The sequence below is a fragment of the Sciurus carolinensis genome, chromosome 11 (assembly GCF_902686445.1).
Source record: "Sciurus carolinensis chromosome 11, mSciCar1.2, whole genome shotgun sequence".
Classification (NCBI taxonomy): domain Eukaryota; kingdom Metazoa; phylum Chordata; class Mammalia; order Rodentia; family Sciuridae; genus Sciurus; species Sciurus carolinensis.
The window spans coordinates 76,390,279-76,410,857 of NC_062223.1; the positions used below are offsets into that span (position 1 = coordinate 76,390,279).

At 35.5% G+C, this 20,579-nt stretch overlaps 1 protein-coding gene and 1 non-coding gene across 3 annotated transcripts in view; one reads left to right on the top strand and one right to left on the bottom strand.

Moving 5' to 3' along the window:
- Rab6a (RAB6A, member RAS oncogene family) overlaps window positions 1-20,579 on the bottom strand; it is a 68,031-nt gene that overhangs the window by 36,115 nt on the left and 11,337 nt on the right. The gene's annotated exons all lie outside the window — the stretch shown is intronic.
- Window positions 19,150-19,223, top strand: Trnat-cgu (transfer RNA threonine (anticodon CGU)). Its single transcript has one exon. It is a non-coding gene; the product is annotated as a tRNA-Thr (tRNA).

Sequence of the window (20,579 nt, forward strand, 5' to 3'; positions counted from 1 at the left end):
ATTGTACATGTATATAGGGTAATGTCTGTCTCATTCCACCATCTTTCTCACCTCCTGCTCCCTCCCCTCTGCACAATCCAAAGTTCCTTCATTCTTCCCTTGCACCACCCACCCCATTGTGTATCAGCATCTACTTATCAGAGAAAACATTTGGTCTTTGGTTTTGTGGGAATGTTTGTCTCGCTTAGCACGATATTCTCCAACTCCATCTATTTACCTGCAAATGCCATAATTTTATTCTTCCTTATGTCTGAGTAATATGCCATTGTGTATATATACCATGGTTTATTTATCCATTACCTATTAAAGGGCATCTAGGTTGGTTTCACAATTTAGCTATTGTGAACTGAGCTGCTATAAACGCTGATGTGGCTGTGTCACTGTAATATGCCTATTTTAAGTCCTTTGGATATAGGCCAAGGAGTGGGATAGCTGGGTCAAATGGTGGTTCCATCACATTTTTTAAGGAATCTCCAGTTTTCCATAGTGGTTGGGTCAATCTGCAGTCCCACCATCAATGTATGAGTGTACCTTTCTCCCCACATCCTCTCCAATACTAGTTACTTGTATTCTTGATAATTGCCATTCTGACTAGAGGAGATGGAATCTCACTGTGGTTTTAATTTGCATTTCTTTAATTGCTAGAAATGTTGAACATTTTTTCATATATTTTTTGACAATTTGTATTTCTTCTTTGGTGAAATGCCTGTTCAGTTCCTTTGCCCATTTATTGAATGGCTTATTTGTATTTTTGTTGTTAAGTTTTTTGAGTTCTTTATAAATTCTGGAGATTAGTGCTCTATCTGAAGTGCAGGTGGTAAAGATTTTCCCCACTCTGTAGGCTCTCTCTTCAAGTGATTGTTTCCTGTGCAGTGAAAAAGCTTTTTAGTTTGAATACATCCCATTTATTAATTCTTCATTTTATTTCTTGTGATTTGCAAGTCTTGTTAAGGAAGTCTGGTCCTAAGCCAACATGATGAAGATTTGGGCCTACTTTTTCTTCAATCTGGTACAGGGTGTCTGTTCTAATTCCTAGGTCCTTGATCCACTTTGAGTTGAATTTTGTGCAGAGTGAGAGATAGGGGTTTAATTTCATTTTACTGCATATGGATTTCCAGTTTTCCCAGCACCTTTTGTTGAAAGCGCTATCTTTTCTTCACTGTATGTTTTTGGCACCTTTTTCTAATATGAGATAACTATATTTATGTGGATTTGTCTCTGTGTCTTCTATTCTGTACCATTGGTCTACCTGTCTATTTTGGTGCCAATATCATGCCGTTTTTGTTACTATCACTCTGTAGTATAGTAAAAGGTCTTGTATTGTGATGCTTCCTGCTTCAATCTTCCTGCTAAGGATTGCTTTGGCTATTCTGGGTCTCTTATTTTTCCAAATGAATTTCATGATTGTTTCTATAAGGAACATCATTGGGATTTTAATTGGAATTGCATTATATGCTGTATAACACTTTTGGTAGTATAGCCATTTTGACAATATTAATTCTGCCTATCCAAGAACATGGGAGATCTTTCCATCTTCTAAGGTTTTCTTTAATTTCTTTCTTTAGTGTTCTGTAGGTTTCATTGTAGAGGTCTTCACCTCTTTTGTTTCTTCACAATATTTAATTAGATCTACAGTATGAGTTTCTGGGATGATAAAAGTGGTGATTTCCAAAGAGCTAAAAACATGTCTACACAAAAAACATGCATATGGGGGACTGGGGGTGTAGTTCAGAGGTAGAGAACACTTTGGGTTCCAATGCCCAACACCACAGAAAACAAAACAAACAAAAAGACTGGCACAAAAATGTTACTGCTTTAGTCATAACTACTAAAACTTACAAACAATTAAAATGTCCTTCAGTAGGTAAGTGGATAAACAAACTGTGGTATACCCAGTCAATGGAATTTATTCAGTACTAAAAGGGAATAAAGTATAAAACCATAAAAACGTGTAGGAACTTTAAATGTACACTATAAATTTAAGAGGCCAATCTAAAATGACTGTATGATTCCAATTACTATATGACATTCTGGGAAAGGCAAACCTAAGGAGGTAGTAAAAATATTAGCTTACCAGGGGTTGGAAGTAGGGATAAACAGGGAGAGCATAGAAGATGTTTAACGCTTTGTGTTTTAAAAGTATGAAAAGAGAGATTCAAGATGGCGGAACACAGGAGGTCACATTCTTGGCTGCTCCCTGGCCTGAAACCAAGAAAGAAAACAGGCAGCTTCTCCATAAGGTGGGTGAACAAAAAAATAAAGGGTGGAGTACTTTACTGGAATCTAAAATTGAACAATCAAAGCAGATCCATGACATAGGAGGTTGGATATAATAAAATAAGGAAAAATTTCCCAGCGGTACAGTTACACCACAGCTGAACTAGAGTGGTTCCTCTGTGAACATAGTGGAGGGTTAAGGGAATTAAAGGAACTTGCATTTTTGGGAGGCCTGAAGCGTGTTTGGGTTCGAAGGTCTCCCTACACAATATAGGAGTGTGGGGAAAGAAGCTGCCATCTCTCCAGGTGGCAAGCGGGTGTGGGGTGTGAGCTGGCAATTGAGCAAGCCAACTCCTGGCAAACCCGAGTCTGGCCTGAAATACAGGCCCAGTAAACACACTGCACCACAGAGTGTGCTTAATGACCAGAAGAACATCAAACGTGGAGAGAGGTTTACACAAACAACAACTGATCTCATATTGCCACCCGGCTCAACCCCTCCTCTTCCAATCTGACTGCTTACAGGACCTACTGGGAGAGATGCACCTGGCCAGGAAACGTGGGGTCTGCAGGTAACATAGGGGACTAAGAATTGGCTCCCCCACCACACAAGTGGAACCCAGGAGAGCCCTGGGGTAAAGTCTTCCAGTGTGGACCATCAAGTACTGGGCCCTGGAGGTGCGCTGATTTAAAATCTTCGGACCAATTAGCATTAATGAAAGAGCCTGGAGTCCATCTAATCCCCTGCTGCCTAAAGGATTACCTCTCTCACTCCTGCAATCCAGAGGGTGGAGTATCACACTCCAGAAGACCCCATCTAAAACTGCAGAGAAGAAAAACTGAGAATATTTTGAACTCCAATGGAAAGAATTGTTTAGATTTTCATCAAGATTTTTTAAAAATTCTTTTTCACTGTTTAATTGTGATCTTAATGGTACATGGACAGTTATACAGTTAACTATTTTTTTTCTCATCTCTAGCATTTTTGAAGTCAATTATTTTATATGGATTAGTTTTTTGTGAACTAGGATGTTTGATTAGTATATTTTAGTTTTGTTCTGTATTCTTTTATTTTTAATTTTATTTAAATTTTTGCTTTATATTTTTGTTTCCCTTGATTCTCCCTTTTCTTCTACTAACAGTTAATCTCTATTATTCTTTCACTCCTCCTTTAATCTTTTACTTGTCTTCTCACCTCCTCCCTCATAATTGCCACATCCCATATCACTTTTGTTCTCTTCCTGTTCACCATTTGAAATTGTAAACTTGTGCAAACTTGCTGTTTTTATTGTACACAATAACTGATCATATAATTTCTATTTATTGTGATAATTAACACTATAGATGTCATAATAGAAACTATTTGGTTTAATACTGTAAATTGTTTGATTTGGTTGTTGTTATTGTCTCCCCCTAAAACAGTGAGGTACTGGAAACCTTCAGGGCACTTTAAGTCCACAGGGTAGAAACCCTACTGCCTCAGATCCAAATTGTTAGATGGGTAGACAAAGATGAAAAAAGCAAGAGAACAAAACACCCCAAGGAAACCAAGGTACTCCAGTAATAGAATCCCACGATACCAAAGTAGAAGAAATGTCAGAGGAGTTTAAACTTTACATAGTTAAACTGATCTGTGAAGTAAAGGATGATATAAGAGAGCAAATACAGATAACAAAAGATCACTTCAATAAAGAGATAGAGATTCTGAAAAAAACAAAACAAAACAAACAAATCCTTGAAATAAACCGAATTAAAAATTCAATATAAAGCATCACCACTTGGAAGACAGAACCTCAGACAATGAAGACAAAATATATAATCTTGAAAATAGAATTTAGGGGCTGAGGTTGTGGCTCAGTGGTAGAGAGCACTTACCTAGCATGTGTGAGGCACTGGGTTCAATTCTCAGCACTGCATATAAATAAATGAATGAAATAAAAGCCCAACAACATCTAAAAATTATTTGAAAAAAGGAGAAAGAAAATGAGTTGACCACGGAGAGAAGATAGTAAGAAATGATGAACAGAACTTCCAAGAATTATGGAATAACATGAAAAGACCAAATTTAAGATTTATCAGGATAGATGAAGGTGCAGAGATACAAACCAAATCAATGCACAATTTTATCAATGAAATAATATCAGGAAATTTCCCAAAGCTAAAGAATGAAATGAAAAATAAATTACAAGAGACTTATAGGACTCCAAATGTGCAAAATAACAATAGGCCCACATCAAGGCACATTATAATGAAAATGCCTAGCATACAGAATAAGGATAAAATTTTAAAAGCTGCGGGAGAAAAATATCAGATTACATATAGGGTGAAACCAATTAACCAATTTGAATCTCATCTGATTTTTCAAGGCAGACCCTCAAAGCTAAGAGGTCCTGGAATAACATATACCAAGTTCTGAAAGAAAATGGATGCCAGTCAAGAATACTATAACCAGCAAAATTAAGCTTCAGATTTGAAGATGAACTAAAAACCTTCCATGATAAAAAAATTAAAAGAATTTGCAACCAGAAAGCCTGCACTTCAGAATATTCTCAACAAAATATTTCATGAAGATGAAATGGGAAAAAAAAAAGCAAAAACCAGCAAAGTCTCAAAACAACACTGAAGGAATAGTTAATCAAAGGAGAAACTAATTCAAATTAAGACCTAGAAATAAACCAAAATAACTGGGAACACAAAGCATATTTCAATAATAACCTTGAACATTAATGGCCTAAACTCATCAATCAAAAGACAAGACTGGCATAGGGGGTTAAAAACAAGGGCTGGGGTCATGGGTCAGTGCTAGAGTGCTTGCATGAGGCACTGGGTTCAATTCTTAGCACCACATATAAATAAATAAATAAATAAATAAATAAATAAATAAAATAAAGGTCCATTTAACAACAACAACAACAAAAGACCCAGGGCTGGGGTTGTGGTTCAGTGGTAAAGTACTTGCCTAGCAAGTGTGTGAGGCACTGGGTTCAATTCTCAGCACGACATATAAATAAATAAAATAAAGGTTTACCAACAACTAAAAATATATATGAAAAAAAATTAAGAAAAAAAAAAAAAAACAAGACCTGACAATACACTGTCTCCAAGAGACTCACCTTGTAGGCAGACATTCACAGATTGAAGGTGAAAGGATGGGAAAAAACAAATCATCCACATAGATCATGTAAACAAGCAGGGATTTCTATCCTCTAAAATAGACCAAGTTATGTAAGCTATATAACTGTAATTATACAATTGTAATATTACCTTAATACATTTTTAGCAACTGTAAGGTTGTTTCGATGGCTCCCTTTCCCGTGATACTTTTTCTTGCCTTTTTTTTTCTTGATATAGATTTTTATCAACTTTTAGCTGTATTATTTCTTTTCTATTTCACATATTTCTGCTCCTACTCTTATTTTAATAATCTGCTTATCTAGCATCTTTCTGATATAAATACATATGTTATAACAAATACTTATAAATTATGTGTTCATTTGAGCACTATTTCATCCCAGAGATTCTAATATCTTAAGCTTTTATCAAAGCACTTTTTATTTACTTCTATATCATTACTCCTTCCAGCAAAGTGAGGGGGCTTAAAATCTCCAAATATGATTGTGGATTTGTCTTTCTAGTTTTATTTTTACCTCATGTATTTTGAAATTTTGTTAATAGGTACATATACACTTAAGATTGTTATACTTTCTTGAAGAAGTTACCCTATTATAGTTATGAAATGTTCCCCTTTATCTCTGAAAATACTTTTTCTTGAAATTCATTTTCTATTAATAGCTCTACTTCAGATTTCTCATGTTTTCCTCTTCTTTTTCTTTTAACCTACTGGTGTATTGATAAAGTGTGACATATGTATAGAGCATATAGTTATCATCTGCATTTTACACATGTTGAACAATTATACCTTTTCATTACAGTATCTAGTTCATTTATAATTAAATTAATTATTGATATTGTTGGAAAAAAGAACACCTGACATGAAGGTCGGTGGAAAACTGGGTAAATGATAGGTTTGATGAAGTAATATTTTGGAAAACAGGTTGAAAAGTCTTGCTTTCAGGCTCAGAGAGAAGATTATTGAAATGCTTCTGTTGCAATTGTTCATTCTTTCATTTATCATATGGTACATAGCAACAGATTTATTTTATTGTTTAACACTTTATTTTGTAAATAAAATGATATATACAAAATGATATATACAAAAGTATGAAAACACTTTGTATAAAACAACAATGGTGGATATATGTCTTTATACATTTGTCCAAATCACAGAATGTACACCACCACAAGTGAAACCTAATATAATGATGCATATTCATCATTTTTAACTAATGTACCACTCTGGTGATGGACATTGAAAGGGGGTAGGGTATGTATTCATGTTGGCAAGAAGTGTATACGAAATCTCTGTGCTTTTCTCTTCATTTTGCTGTGAACCTAAAATTGAACTAAAAAAAAAAGCTAAATCTTTTAAAAAATATTTTTATTCACATAAAAGTTGAAAACAAGAAAGATACATAAACACCCACTAGCTTATCAAAGATAAAAAGTATAAAAATATTTTAATGCTTAGATGGCTCGTATTTATTTCTCACTTCATTCCAAAACTATAAATTGCTAGTAAATAAGGAGGTTGAGGGATGAGAATGCAAAAACAAATAAGATCTGGATCTGAAATGAGTTTACAATCCACTGAAGGAAATAAACATGCACACAGACAAAAGAGAACAAGAGAAGGAAGCACTATGCCATGCCTAACCTATATACTCATGGGGGGTAACATTCCTCAATTTATAAAACATTTCAGGGCTCATCCATAAGATAAAGTTAAAAATCTTTAGCAGGTATTTAAAGACTTTTACAATCAAACTTGAGCCTAGCCTTTAGTCTCATCTCCTACCCTTGACAACCAACTTCATGTGCCAACCATGTACTTGGAGAATGAGCCTTTTCTCATAATGAAATTTTGTAGATCTTCTCTTTCCTGGTTACCTTATGACCTTAAAATTTGGTATCCGATATGGTTATATTTAAAGGATAGAAAAACTAAATTAACTTTCAAAATTACTTTCAGCCTAAGAGCAGATCTTGAAAAGTATTTTAGATTAGATTTAAGAATGTATCGTAAGGATGATAAAGATGAGTCAAGGGCTGGGGATGTGGCTCAGTGGTAGTAAGCATTTGCTGGCATGGGTGAGGCTCTAGGTTCAATTTCTAGGACCACACACACAAAGGTAAGTCCAAACAATCTCTACCCTCAAAAAATAGTCCAGTGGAAAGCTCAAAAAAAGTACTAACATAAAGACTCACCTTCTTAGCATTACTTTTGTTCAAAGACTTAAATGTAAGAGTAGAAATTTAAGTTAAAACATGATCCACTTTTTCTTATGGGGTTAAAAGAAGAAATACTTAATGCTATCCCAAATTATCTTGCTCAATTATTTATTTACTAGTTTACCACTCTCAGCTATAAACAATGAGGAAAAGGAACTTCATCTATCTTATTCATGGCCATACTGGAATTGTCAGTCCCTAACTGGTACTGAATGAATTAATTAATAAATGAAAAGAAACTTCATATATAACTAAAAAGAACAAATTAAAAAAAGAAAAGAACCCACTCCTTGGCCTATACCCAAAGGACTTAAAATCAGCATACTACAGAGATACAGCCACATCAATGTTCATAGCTGCTCAATTCACAATAGCCAGATAGTGGAACCAACCTAGATGTCCTTCAATTGATGAATGGATAAAGAAACACACACACACAAACAGAATATTACTCAGCCATAAAGAATAAGATTATGGCATTTGCAGGCAAATGGACGAAATTGGAGAATATCATGCTAAGTGAGATAAGACAATCTCAAAAAACCAAAGGATGAATGATCTCACTGATAAGCGGATGATGACACATAATGGGGGATGGGAGGGGAGCAAGAATGAAGGAAGGAGGGACTGTATAGAGGGAAGAGAGGGGTGGGAGGGGTGGGGAGGAAGGAAAAAATAACAATGAATCAAACACCATTACCCTATGTAAATGTATGATTACACAAATGGTTTGCCTTTACTTCATGTACAAACAGAAACAACATATATCCCCTTTGTTTACAATAAAAATAAATTAAAAAAGAAAAGAAAGAAACTTCATAAGTAGAGAGCATCCACTATTTTAGGCAGTTAATGGGATCCAGAGTCTATGAAATGAAAGTGGATACAGTTGAAAGAAACACACTTACAAAATCAAGTTCAAAAACTGAAATGTAGGGGGCTGAGGAGATAGCTCACAGGTAGAGCACTTGTCTAGCATCAATCCACAGTACCAAAAAAGAAATCGAAATACTGCCAGCCATGGTTACACACACCTATAATCTCAGCAACTCAGGAAACTGAGGGAGAAGCATTTTAAGTTTGAAGTCAGATTTGGCAATTCAGCTAGAACCTGTCTCAAAACAAAATTTAAAAAGAGCTGGGCATTGTAGCACATACTTATAATTCTAGTAATTTGGGAAGTTGAGGCAGGAAGATCATAAGTTCAAAGCCAGACTCAGCAATGCAGTGAGGTCATAAGCATCCTGTCTTAAAATTAAAAAAATTAAAAGGGCTAGGGATGTGGCTCAGTGGTTTAGCACTCCTGGGTTCCATTTCCAGCGCGCGCGCACACACGCACACACACACACCTGCCAAAAAAAAAAAAATCCAAGAGCTGGGGACAATGTAGCTTAGTTGTAGAAGACCCTTGGGTTCAATTCTCAGTACTGGGGTGGGGGGTGGGGAGGTGCAGAATATATATATATTTGGTTTTAAAATAAATCCACCATCTTCTTAATTGCTTTTTTCCCCAGATAATTTTTCCCTTGTGTTAGCTGAATTTGTAGTCTTTTAAAAATCATTTTCATAATCAAACTGGGGTTTGAACCCAAGGATACTCTACCACTGAGCTACATCCCTAGCCCTTTTTCCTTTTTAAAATTTTGAGACAGTAGCCCCCTAAACTCCTCAGGTTGGCCTTGAACTTGAGAGCAAGGACTCAGTCTCTGGAGTTGCTGAGATTACAGGCATGCCTCACTATATACAGCTTATCGATAATTTTATTAAAAATAAATGTCCTAATGTTTCAATTTTTAAAAGTTTATCAGATTGGACTAGCAAAAAGCCTAACTACATGCTACTTATTAAGACATCTGAAACCTAAGGATGAAAAGGCTGAAACTAAAAAGATAAAAATCATGGCCAAAGACGGTATACCTATATTATTATCAAAGTAAAGCCAGCAGGCACAGATTACATGCTAGTAATCCCAGCAGCTCAGGAGACTAAGGCAGGAAGATCCTGAGTTCAAAGCCAACCTCAACAACCTCGTGAAGCCCTAAGCAAAAATAAAAGGCTTGGGATGTGGCTTAATGGTTAAGTGCCCCTAGGCTCAATCCCTTGTACCATTAAAAAATAAATAAATAAATAAAAGTAAAGCCAGATGCAGTAGCACACCTGAAGTTTCAGCTACCCAGAAGGCTGAGGCAGGAGGATCACTTGAGGCCATGTTTGAAAGTTTATTTGGAGATTCAAACAGGGAAGCTCGGCTACCTGAGAAGGGTACTCCTCTAAATGGAGAAGGATCCTCTTTGATCAAGCATGAGCATGAAGCTTCTGGAAGGTAACTCCTAGAATAGTGAGGGAGGAAGGGGATACCCTCCTGGCCAGCCAGATCAGTCAAGTTAACACTGGCAATCAATGGGGTTACAGTTCACCCTCACACCCTTGAGACCAGGCTGATACCAGCCTTGACAACATAATGATATCCTATCTCCAAAAAAATAAAAGCAAAACAAATTAAAATCAAAGTAAACTTTAGAGCAAGAAGAATTACTAGAAATAAAAAGGAACATCTGATGATGACCAAAGATTCAATTCAAATTTAAGCCAGGCATGGTGGCAACATGCCTGTAATTCCAGTGGCTCAGAGGCTGAGGCAAGAGGATTGTGAGTTCAAAGTTAGCCTCAACAATTTAGTGAGGCCCTACACAACTCAGCTAGACCCTGTCTCTAAATAAAATGTAACAAGGATTGGAGATGTAGCTCAGTGGTTAAGAACCACTGGGTTCAATCCCAGGCACAAAAATATTTTTTTTTTCAATTCACCAGAAAATATACCAATTTTAAAGATGTATGCCAAGCATTAAAGTCTTAATAGCACATAAAATAAAAATGAAAAGAACTATAAGGGTAAATATACAAAGTCACATCACAGTGAGAGATTTTAACATTATTCTTTCAGTACCAGAACAAAGATTAAATAAGGACACAGAACTAAACCATGAGATTAACAAAATTGAGTAATCATATGCAGAATTTACACCTACCAACTGCAAAATACAGATTATTTTCAGGTAAACAAAAATATTTGTAAAATCTCAATTTAATGACAGCAACTAAAGGGAAATTTTGTACAATTATACTCACATATACATATAACATGTATTAGGGTGCAAAAGCTAAAAAAAAATGAAGTACGTATCTTTCAAAAATTTAGAAAAGATCAACAAAATAGATCCTAAGAAATAAAGAGCTGAAATTAAGGAAGCAGAAGACATTATACAAGGAGAAAGACCAACAAAACCAACCAATAATTCCTAGGAAACAAATTGGTAAAACTCTATTGAATCTTATCAGGAAAAGAGAATGTATGAAGGCAGGCTGGGTTGTGACTCAGACTGAGTGTTTGCCTGGCATGTGTGAGGCACTGGGTTTGATTCTCAGCACCACATATAAATAAATTATTAAAGGTCTATCAACATCTAAAACATTTAAAAAAAGAAATTAATGAAGGCATAACTATAGATTCTGTAGACACAAACACACAGAGCAATGTGTGCTAATAAATTTGAAATATTAGATAAAATATACAAAGTCCTAGAAAGATAATAAAATAAGTAAAGGAAAATCTTAAAAAGTCTTATAATAACTAAAGAAATTGAAACCTGTTATGGTTTGGATGTGAGGTATACCCCCAAAAGTTCAAGGGTGAGACAATGCAAGAAAACTCAAATGAGAAATGATTGGGTTATAAGAGTCTTAACCCAATCAATGAATTAATCCCCTGATTAGGATTAACTGAGTGGTAATTGAAGTGTTAGGGTGTGGCTGGAGGGAGGTGGGAACTGGGGTGTGGTTTTGGGGGTATATATTTGTAGCTGGCAAGTGGAGAGCTCTGATTCCTGACCATTCATTGTGTGAGCTGGTTCCCTCTGTCCACATTCTTCCACTATGATTCTTGCCTCACCTCCAGCCCCAAGGAATGGAGCCTACTATCTATGAACTGAGACCTCTGAAACCATGAGCCCCTAAATAAACTTTTCCCCCCTCTACAGTTTTTCTGTTCCGGACCTTTTAGTCATAGTAGCACAAAAGCTGACTGAAACAAGACCTTAATTTAAAAATCTTCCCCATGGTTGCAAAAAGCCAAGATTTACTCTTGAATAAAATAAGGTAGGAGGTTTGCTCTCTGGGAAATCAGAAATCTTTATATAAAGTTAGAGTGAGTAGGATAGTCTGGTACTGCTGAAAGGGTAGACAAACTAATCAGGAGAATAGAAATCCCAGAACCAGACCAATAAATTTATACACACTTATTACAAAAGTGACATATCAGAGCAAGAGGGAAAAGGTTATCTTAAATATAGTGGGGCTGCAGGTGTAGTTCAAGTGTTACAGCATTTGCCTTACATACAATATCCTGCATCACAATCAATCAATTCAAACATGTGGTAGGCCTGTGTTCAATTGTAGCTCCCAAACAAAAATAGACACAGGATGTGGGGATAATTATGTATCCATACTGGGCCACATAACCACCCACTAACAAACACACACACACACACACTCTCTCTCTCTCTCTCTCACATTTTTTAAATAAAAAATAAAAAATGTGAAAGTTAAAAAAAAGGAAAGAAATCTGACATCTACTTCACAGTACACATAAAACTAATTTCTGTGGATTATAACCTAAAGGCAAAACAAATTTAAAAATCACTCTAAAATTTATAATAAATTCCAGACGTGGCACATGCCTGTAATCCCAGTTATTCTTGAGACTGAGGCAAAAGGATCATAAGTTCGAGCACAGCCTAAGCAAGTAAGGCAAGACCCTGTCTCAAAAAATAAAGGGAGGGCTGGGGTTGTGGCTCAATGGTAGAGTGTTTGTGTGAGGTACTAGGTTCGATCCTCAGTACCCATAAAATAAAGTCACTAATCATAGAGAAAAGACTGATACATTTATTTACATTAAATTTAACATTATTTGTTTGTGAAAAAATTCTATTGAGTGAAAAAAATCAAGCAAGTAGGTTGGTGTGCTTAGGAAAAACATCACATTTTTTGGACACAAGTTTTGAAGGAGAGGATGAAGCAGTACCATCGGTGTTAAAACTTTTGGTTTCTCAAAACTATGACTGCACACATTAACTTTTCTCCTGATGGCATATTTTAACCAAGTAAGTTTTGAACTTGAAAAATACTACTGGATATTACAATAGTGATGTAATTAAAAAAATTTTAAATCCAAGGAAGAAAAACAAAGCTAGTAGTAGAACAAATTTTATACTATACCAGTTTTTAAATATTCACAATTAGTAAATGAAAGTCATTAGTCTCATGGAACTTTAAATTTGTAAAAACATTAAAATATAGAAATATATCATTTTGATATACAGAATAAGCTTTTCTATATTTAATTTAAGGCAGTTTGGTTTTTGTTTATTTAGTTTTTTGTTTTTAAAAAGTAGAACCCCCAAATAGTATATCAGGATCTGTGTCTCACTTGGTCAGCATTCAAGTCAATGCCTCCTATTTATAATGAAGTTATCCCAAAATTCCAGAAAAAGGGAGTCAAAATCTACTTAGGAGACCCCTTTTTACTGTATATTCAAGGACACACTTCAGCATCTTTTTACATTTTCCTGTTCATTTGTGATCACCAGACTCCAAAATTAAAATAGCTTCTTTTTCACAGAAAGATTAGGAATATCTAAATTTAAAACTTAATTTGCATGTCCTCTGTATTCATTCAAAGCTCTTTGGCTAAGCTTACTCTCAAAACCTTTAATAGTGCACTAATGATATCCTCCTATGAATAAATTTTACTCATTCATTCACTGGCAGTGCTGGGAATTGAACCCAGGGGCTGAAACATGCTATGCCAAAAATGAGATCTAGATTTTTTTGGGTTTTTTTATAGTCCTGGGTATCAAGGTCCTCAAATATACCAAGCTAGCACTTTAGTACTGGGTTACACTCTCAGCCCTAGAGTTTAAATGATCATTTCAATCGGAGACTAATATTAACATGGGCAGTATGGCTATTCATTTTTTACTCAACAATATTTTTACATTTTCCCCTACTACCCCTGTGCAAACACATTATATAGTATTACATGCTACCATTTTTCTATCTATCCCACCTCCCACCAATACCATACAATAGATTTATATAATAAAGACTGAAGGAAATCAATCACCAAGAAATCCTGATTAAAAAGAAGTTCATGCTAGGTGCAAGCCTAAAATCCCATAGGATGCTAAGACAGGAGGATCTCAAGTTCAAGACCAATCAGTAATTTAGTAAGGTCATCTCGAAATAAACAAAAAGGTTTGGGATATAATAGCAAAGAGGAAGAACACCCCTGGAATAATGGGGCAGGAGGAGCTTATATCAAGGCAAGGAAGAACAACTAAAACTAGTGAACAAGAACATTTAATCATCAACAAATATATTGCTACAGAACACAAAGTAGGATCTGTTAACAGTTGTAGGTATACTACTGGTTTTATCTGAACACTTTTAGCTTTTTCAAAAACCACTTTCTTTACTTGAGAAAAAATATTCTCCAGGTGATTTTATGACTCACTCTAATATTTCCACAATGTCTTCAGTCAGGAAATTCTTCTACATGTATGACTTGACTTCACTATTTCAGTTTAAACCTCTCTCTTCAGATTGTGGAAGATACTTTGAGACTGCAAAATGTCTTGTTCTCAAACTTCTGTCCACTAATTTTCGCTTTCATCGAAGTGCTCTCACCTGCTGCAATTATTATGTTAGTGTTCTAATGGAGATTTTCAATTTATCTTACTACATTCATTAATTGAATTTTTTTTATAAGAAAGGGCTTTCCCTGTTCCCTTATAATAGTATAGATTCATGAGTGAGTATTTTAATTCTATCAGTTATAATCCAATTCAATATTACCTTTCCCCCACCCCAGTACTGGTGTTTGAACTCAGGGCAAGGTATGCTAGGCAAACACTCTACAGCTGAGCTACATCATCAGACTTTTTTAAAATTTTGAGACAGTTGCCAAGGCTGGCCTCAAACTTGCAATTCCTCTGCATGTACCACTGTGCCTGGCTTTCATATGTTGGTTTTAACAATCAAAGGAATTAAAACCATAAAGCATTAACAGGGCATGATATGTAATAAGTAATCAAACGTTAGTTGATTATTACATATGAAAATAAACATACTATTACTTGGAAACCACAAAAAATGGATTTGCTTAAAACAATAAAGGCAGTATGCCTATTTTAAAAAATTTGGGGCTGGGGTTGTGGCTCAGTGGTAGATTGCCTACATGTGTGAGGCACTGGGTTCAATTTTCAATACCACATATAAATAAATAAAAAATAAAGGTCCATTGACAACTAAAAAAATATTAAAAATTTATAGTCTCATAGGAAATACACATAATTATTAATCATTATAGTTGTCAGGAGTTGCTATTTTGAGTTTTACATGTGTTTGCCAAGGGATATTAAGCACTGTATTAGCTTGCTATGGAAGCCATAATAAAATGCCACGAAGTACCACCCCAAGTGGTGTAAATAACAGAAATTTATTGTTTCCCAGTTCTAAAGACTAGAAATCTGAAATCGGAGTATCAGTGGGGTTGGTTCCTTCTGAAAGCTGTGAAGAAGAATCTGTTCCAATGTTCTTCCCTAGCTTCTGGTGGTTTGCTGGCAATTCTTGGCATTCCTTGGTATACAGAGCAGAAACCTGTTCTCTATCTTTATCTTCATGTGGCATTCTCCTGTACATCTATGTCTAAATTTCCTTTTAATAAGGACACCAACCATTTTGTATTAGGATCATACCCCAGAATGAACTCATCTTAACTATATCTCTAACACACCCACCTTCTAAGGTACTGAAGGTTATGACTTCAACATATCAATTTGGGGATGTTATATTATGATGTAAGAAATATATATATATATTTGGACAAAATGATAACTAAATGACTGATAACACCATATTACAGAATACTTGTTATACATTTCCCATATTTCTGAGAAAGGCTAAGGATCATTTGAACTGTTTAATCTTTGCATACCTCTGAAACCCTTGCCCATTTTCTTTTCTTAACCAAAGTGTTAATTTAAGCATGACTGCCATGACTGTTGTTTTCTAGTAAACCAGAAGTATGATATGATTTCATATTTATCCTATATTTTTAATTTGACTTTACCATCTAAATGTAATGTTCATATGTTGATTCCTCAAGAGTGAAGAGAAGGCATTACATTAAAATATTTTTTTGGTAGAAATTTGTCATGTTAGAATGTAAGGTTCCATTAGCCATAAGAATGTTGGCTTGTTTCAGAGAGGTCAGTAAATAAAATGCATTACATAGGGGGGAAAAATACACATTTGGGTCTACTCCACAGTTCCTGATACATAGCTACTAAAGCTATAGTCATTTCCCTTTTTGTAAAAGTGATAACAGTGAAAAGGACTATCGCTTTTTAAAATTTATTTACTTATTTATTTTGGAGACTGGGCCTTGCTAAGTTGCTGAGACTGGCTCTGAACTCACAATCCTCCTATCTCAGCCTCCAGAGCTGCTGGGATTACAGGTGGGCACTACCATGCCCAGCTCCTTCCATCTTTTAATATTCACAACAAACCCCTTTCAATCCCACCTGAGTTTATGTTAATGAGATGACTTTTGGAAAGCCTTAAAGGATGGGAATCTGGTAGCCAGAAGAACCAAAACCATGTGATTATATGGTTACAGAGTTGGAAGAACCAACCATATAATTATAGAGTTGGAACTTCCAGCCCCACCTCTAGGGCAGGTACAAAGGCTGAAGTTTGTACTTATCACCAACAGTCAATGATTTAATCAATCATACCTAAGCATAGAAGCTTCTATAAAACCTAAAAGTCAAGATCTAGAGAGCTTCTGGGTTGCTGAATTCACTGAGGTTCTGGAAGGATTGGAGTGGGCATGGAAGCCTCCTCTACCTTCCTCATACCTTGTTTTATGCACTTCTTCCATCTAGCTATTCCCAGGTGCACCTTTTTAAAATAAATAGGTAAGATGGGCATGGGGGCACACACCTATAATCCTCAGCTCAGGAGGCTGAGGTAAAAGGATTTCAAGTCAAAGTCAGCCTTGGCAACTTAGTGAGGCCCTGTCTCACAATAAAAAATAAAAATGAACCGGGGATGTTGCTCAGTGGTTAAATGCCCCTGGGTTCAATCCCTGGTTTGTATGCATGCATAAACAAATAAACAAACAGGTAAATATATTCAAGTGTTTTTTCTTCTCATTTTACTTAAGGAGGAAACTGAGGCAGAGGTTGTGTTTTCTTTTAAGAGCATGTAATTTAAGACAGTGGAGCTTATGTTAGAGTGTGTGCTCAGCATGCACCAGCCCTAGGTTAAATCCCCAGCACTAAAAAAAAAAAGCACATAATTTATAATTTGGCAGAGCCAAGGATGAAGTTAAATTTTCCTAATTCCTCCAGGATTTACCCACTTAGATCACAATAAATTTTAAATGTTTCATAGACCAAAGGAAACAAATGTTCCATAGTAAATAATTTGATAAAAAACATAAAAGGCTTACAAATTAATAATAATACCCTATCATTACTTCAGGAATCATCTAGTGTTTTCCCTATTTTTTTTAACAATACCATGAAGACATTTCCCTCACCTTCTTAAGGAAAAGACACGAACTTATAGGATAAATAAGACAAATTCAATATTTTAAATTCAAATGACTGGACAAATTCAATATTTTATGGTTACCTATATGATCATTATGCTAGACACAAAAAATAGAGATCCAAAAGGCTTAAGACTAGATTTTTTTTGTTGTATCATTAAATACTACAGATCAAAATATCTTTAGAACAAAGTCTAAAATCTGCCTAAATCTGAAACATCACATTCCTTATTTCCCTATTATAGTCAACTTAATTCATCATGATTATTTAGATAATCTAAAGTGAACATACAAGCATTTCTGGAGTATTCTTTAGTTTTAAGAAAGGTTAAGACTACATGAAATTACTGAAATTAAAGTAAAATAAAATCTAAAAGTCAATTCCCCAGTCACAGGTATTGGACATTTTGCCAACTCAGAAAGTCCAATTTGTCCAGTTGATAATCTAGAGAACCTGAAATATCACAACCCCAAAACACATGAAGGAGATTATTGTCAAAATAAAGATTTCTTAAGTTACATACATACAGAAGAATAATTCAATAAGATCTTTAATCTTTTGGCAACCAAAATACTAAGAATACAATATGTGGAATTTGCTTCGAATAACCCACTTTGGTACCAGAGTGGGGGTTTTATATAGCCAAGGGGAAAAAAGAAGTCTTGAGTTGGTGACTACTGACACTGCTGAGTAAGCATTATAGTGGGGGTTTATAATAAGTTTCAAATCTTTCACAATAAAAAAGTTTTCAAATATCTTAAGGACCCCAAAACACAGTATTTGGTTAAATCGCAAATTAATTTCTTAATACACCATTTATACCCACTGCCTACTTCTGAATCCTTAACTCCTCAAAACTCAAACTATTTTCTAAAAAAAACTCATCTAGCTGGGGTTGCAGCTCAGTCGTAGAGCGCTTGCCTGGCACATGCGAGGCACCAGGTTCGATCCTCAGCACCACATACAAATAAAGACATTGTGTCCATCTACAACTAAAAAATATTAAAAAAAAAAAAAAAAGTACTCATATAACCAGGCCTGGTGATGCACATCTATAATTCTAGCAACTTGGGAGGCTGAGGCATAAGGATCCCAACTTCGAGACTAGCCTGAGCAAATGAGCAAAACCCTGTCTCAAAAGAAAAAAGAAAAAGGCATGGTAATGTAGCTCAGTGGTAGAACTACCCTGGGTTAAATTCCCAGTACATGGGGAGAAAATCACTTACTTGTTTCTTAATAAACCCAATGGTCTTTTCTGAAAAGACATTTTCCTCCATCTAAGCCACTGACTAGAGTCATACCAGATACTTGGGATATCAAATCTTTCTCCCCCTAGGTTAATTGTTAAATTTTTATTTCATTATATATTCAATTTTTTTACTTTTTGTTGTTTGCAATACTGGGTTTTGAACCTAGGGCCTCATACATGCAAGTTAAATGTTCTACCATTGAGGTATAGCCCCTGTCCTTTTTTATTTTGAAACAAGGTCTAAGTTGCTAAGGCTGGCCTCGGTCAGGCTTCTGAGTGGCTGAGACTAAAGGTAAGCACCACCATACTCAACCATGACATTTTTGTTTTGAAAGCAAAAAAGTTTCTGTAATTTTCACTTTTATAAAGTTCACTATGATATCAATGCAGAAGGATGAACTGAAGGGGAAGTACAAAGACAGAGGTTGGAAGGTGCAGAGTAATAGAAAAAACTTAAATTTGCCTTAAAGCTCCCTGTTATCCACTGTACACAAGAGAATAGAGACTATAACTATTTGTTAATGACCATATTACCCACAAATCAGCACTGTACCTAGTATACAATCAGTATCAGATAATTAACCACTAATATTACACAATTCTTAGCATGGAAGATTAAAATAAAAAGAATGGAAGATTTAAAAAACAGTCTTGGGCTGGGGAGATAGCTCAGTTGGTAGAGTGCTTGCCTCGTAAGCACAAGGCCCTGGGTTCAATCCCCAGCGCCGCAAAAAAATAAAAAACAGTCTTCTATACAGCATATACCTTAAATAATGATTTATAAAACATACTAGAGTTGGGAAGGTAGTTCAATGGGACAGTCCTTGCTTAGCATTAACGAGGCCCTGGGTTCCTCTGACCCCTGGTATCACAACCTTCTGCCAAAAATGCCCAATTATTATGGTAACAAATAAAGATGGGTGAACAGTAAAGAAGGTTTATAAAAAGTACATTATAAAAGACTTTAACTTACACAAAAGTGTTCTAGACTTCATCTCAAAAGAGAAGTCTATGTGGGATGCAGACAAAGTTTTGTGCAAACTCACAGTGGCAGAACAAGACAACACTGATCTCAACTACTGATTAACTATAAAAATCAAATAGTATTTACCCTTTCGTGACTGGCTTATTTCACCTAGCATTAATGTCCACAAGGGCCATCCATGTTGTAGCATATGTCAGAATTTCCTATCCTTTTAGGGCTAAATAATATCCTATCATACGTATGTATCACTTTTTTTCTAATAGGCAATCACTCTACTACTGAAATACACTCCCAGACCCTCTATCACATTTTGTTTATTCATTCATCTGTAGATGGACACTTGGGTGACTCCATCTTTTGGCTACTATGAGCATGGTTGTAAATCAAGTGGTTTTAATTTTTTTTCAATGGGTTTTTTAAAAAAAACAGAAACTCTAAAGAGCCTAAGTTAACTCTGAATATCTACATGTAAGTGTTGGTTCTCAAAAAAGCTAATTCATCCAAATTAGAAACTCAAAAGCAAATGGAGAAGTGGTAATTGCTCAACAAACTACATCAAGTTCAATTTTAAACTGATAGTGGGTAAGCTGAGAAACATTCTGATTTGTGCCACAGAACCCCCAAATGACTCCGGAACTGCTGGCACCACATACACATAGAAATAAGGGTGAATGTGGAGCTAATAATGGAAGGAATGGATTAATCTGTTTAACAGGTAAACTGACTCTTACATCCCTTTCTCGATTCCACACAATCAGGTTCCTGCTCTACTTCATCAGAATATCAGAATTTTCATGCCAAGAAAGGAAAAGAGGATTTCTGGACTACAGAAAACAAGGTATGATTGAGAGTATAAATGAGGCTGAAAACATGGAGTACAAACAGAACTAAAACCAAGGAGACTAGAGCCTGGGGTGTAGTTCAGTGGTACAGCAAGTAACATGCTTAGCAACTAAAAGGTTCTGGGATCACCACATCAACACCACCACCACCCCACCCCACCACCCCCAAAAAAAAAGAAAGAAAGAAAAGAAAAGGAGGAGACAAGAGTATGGCAAGAGGAAAACTAAATCCACACTGTATAACTTCAAATCCTCTCTCC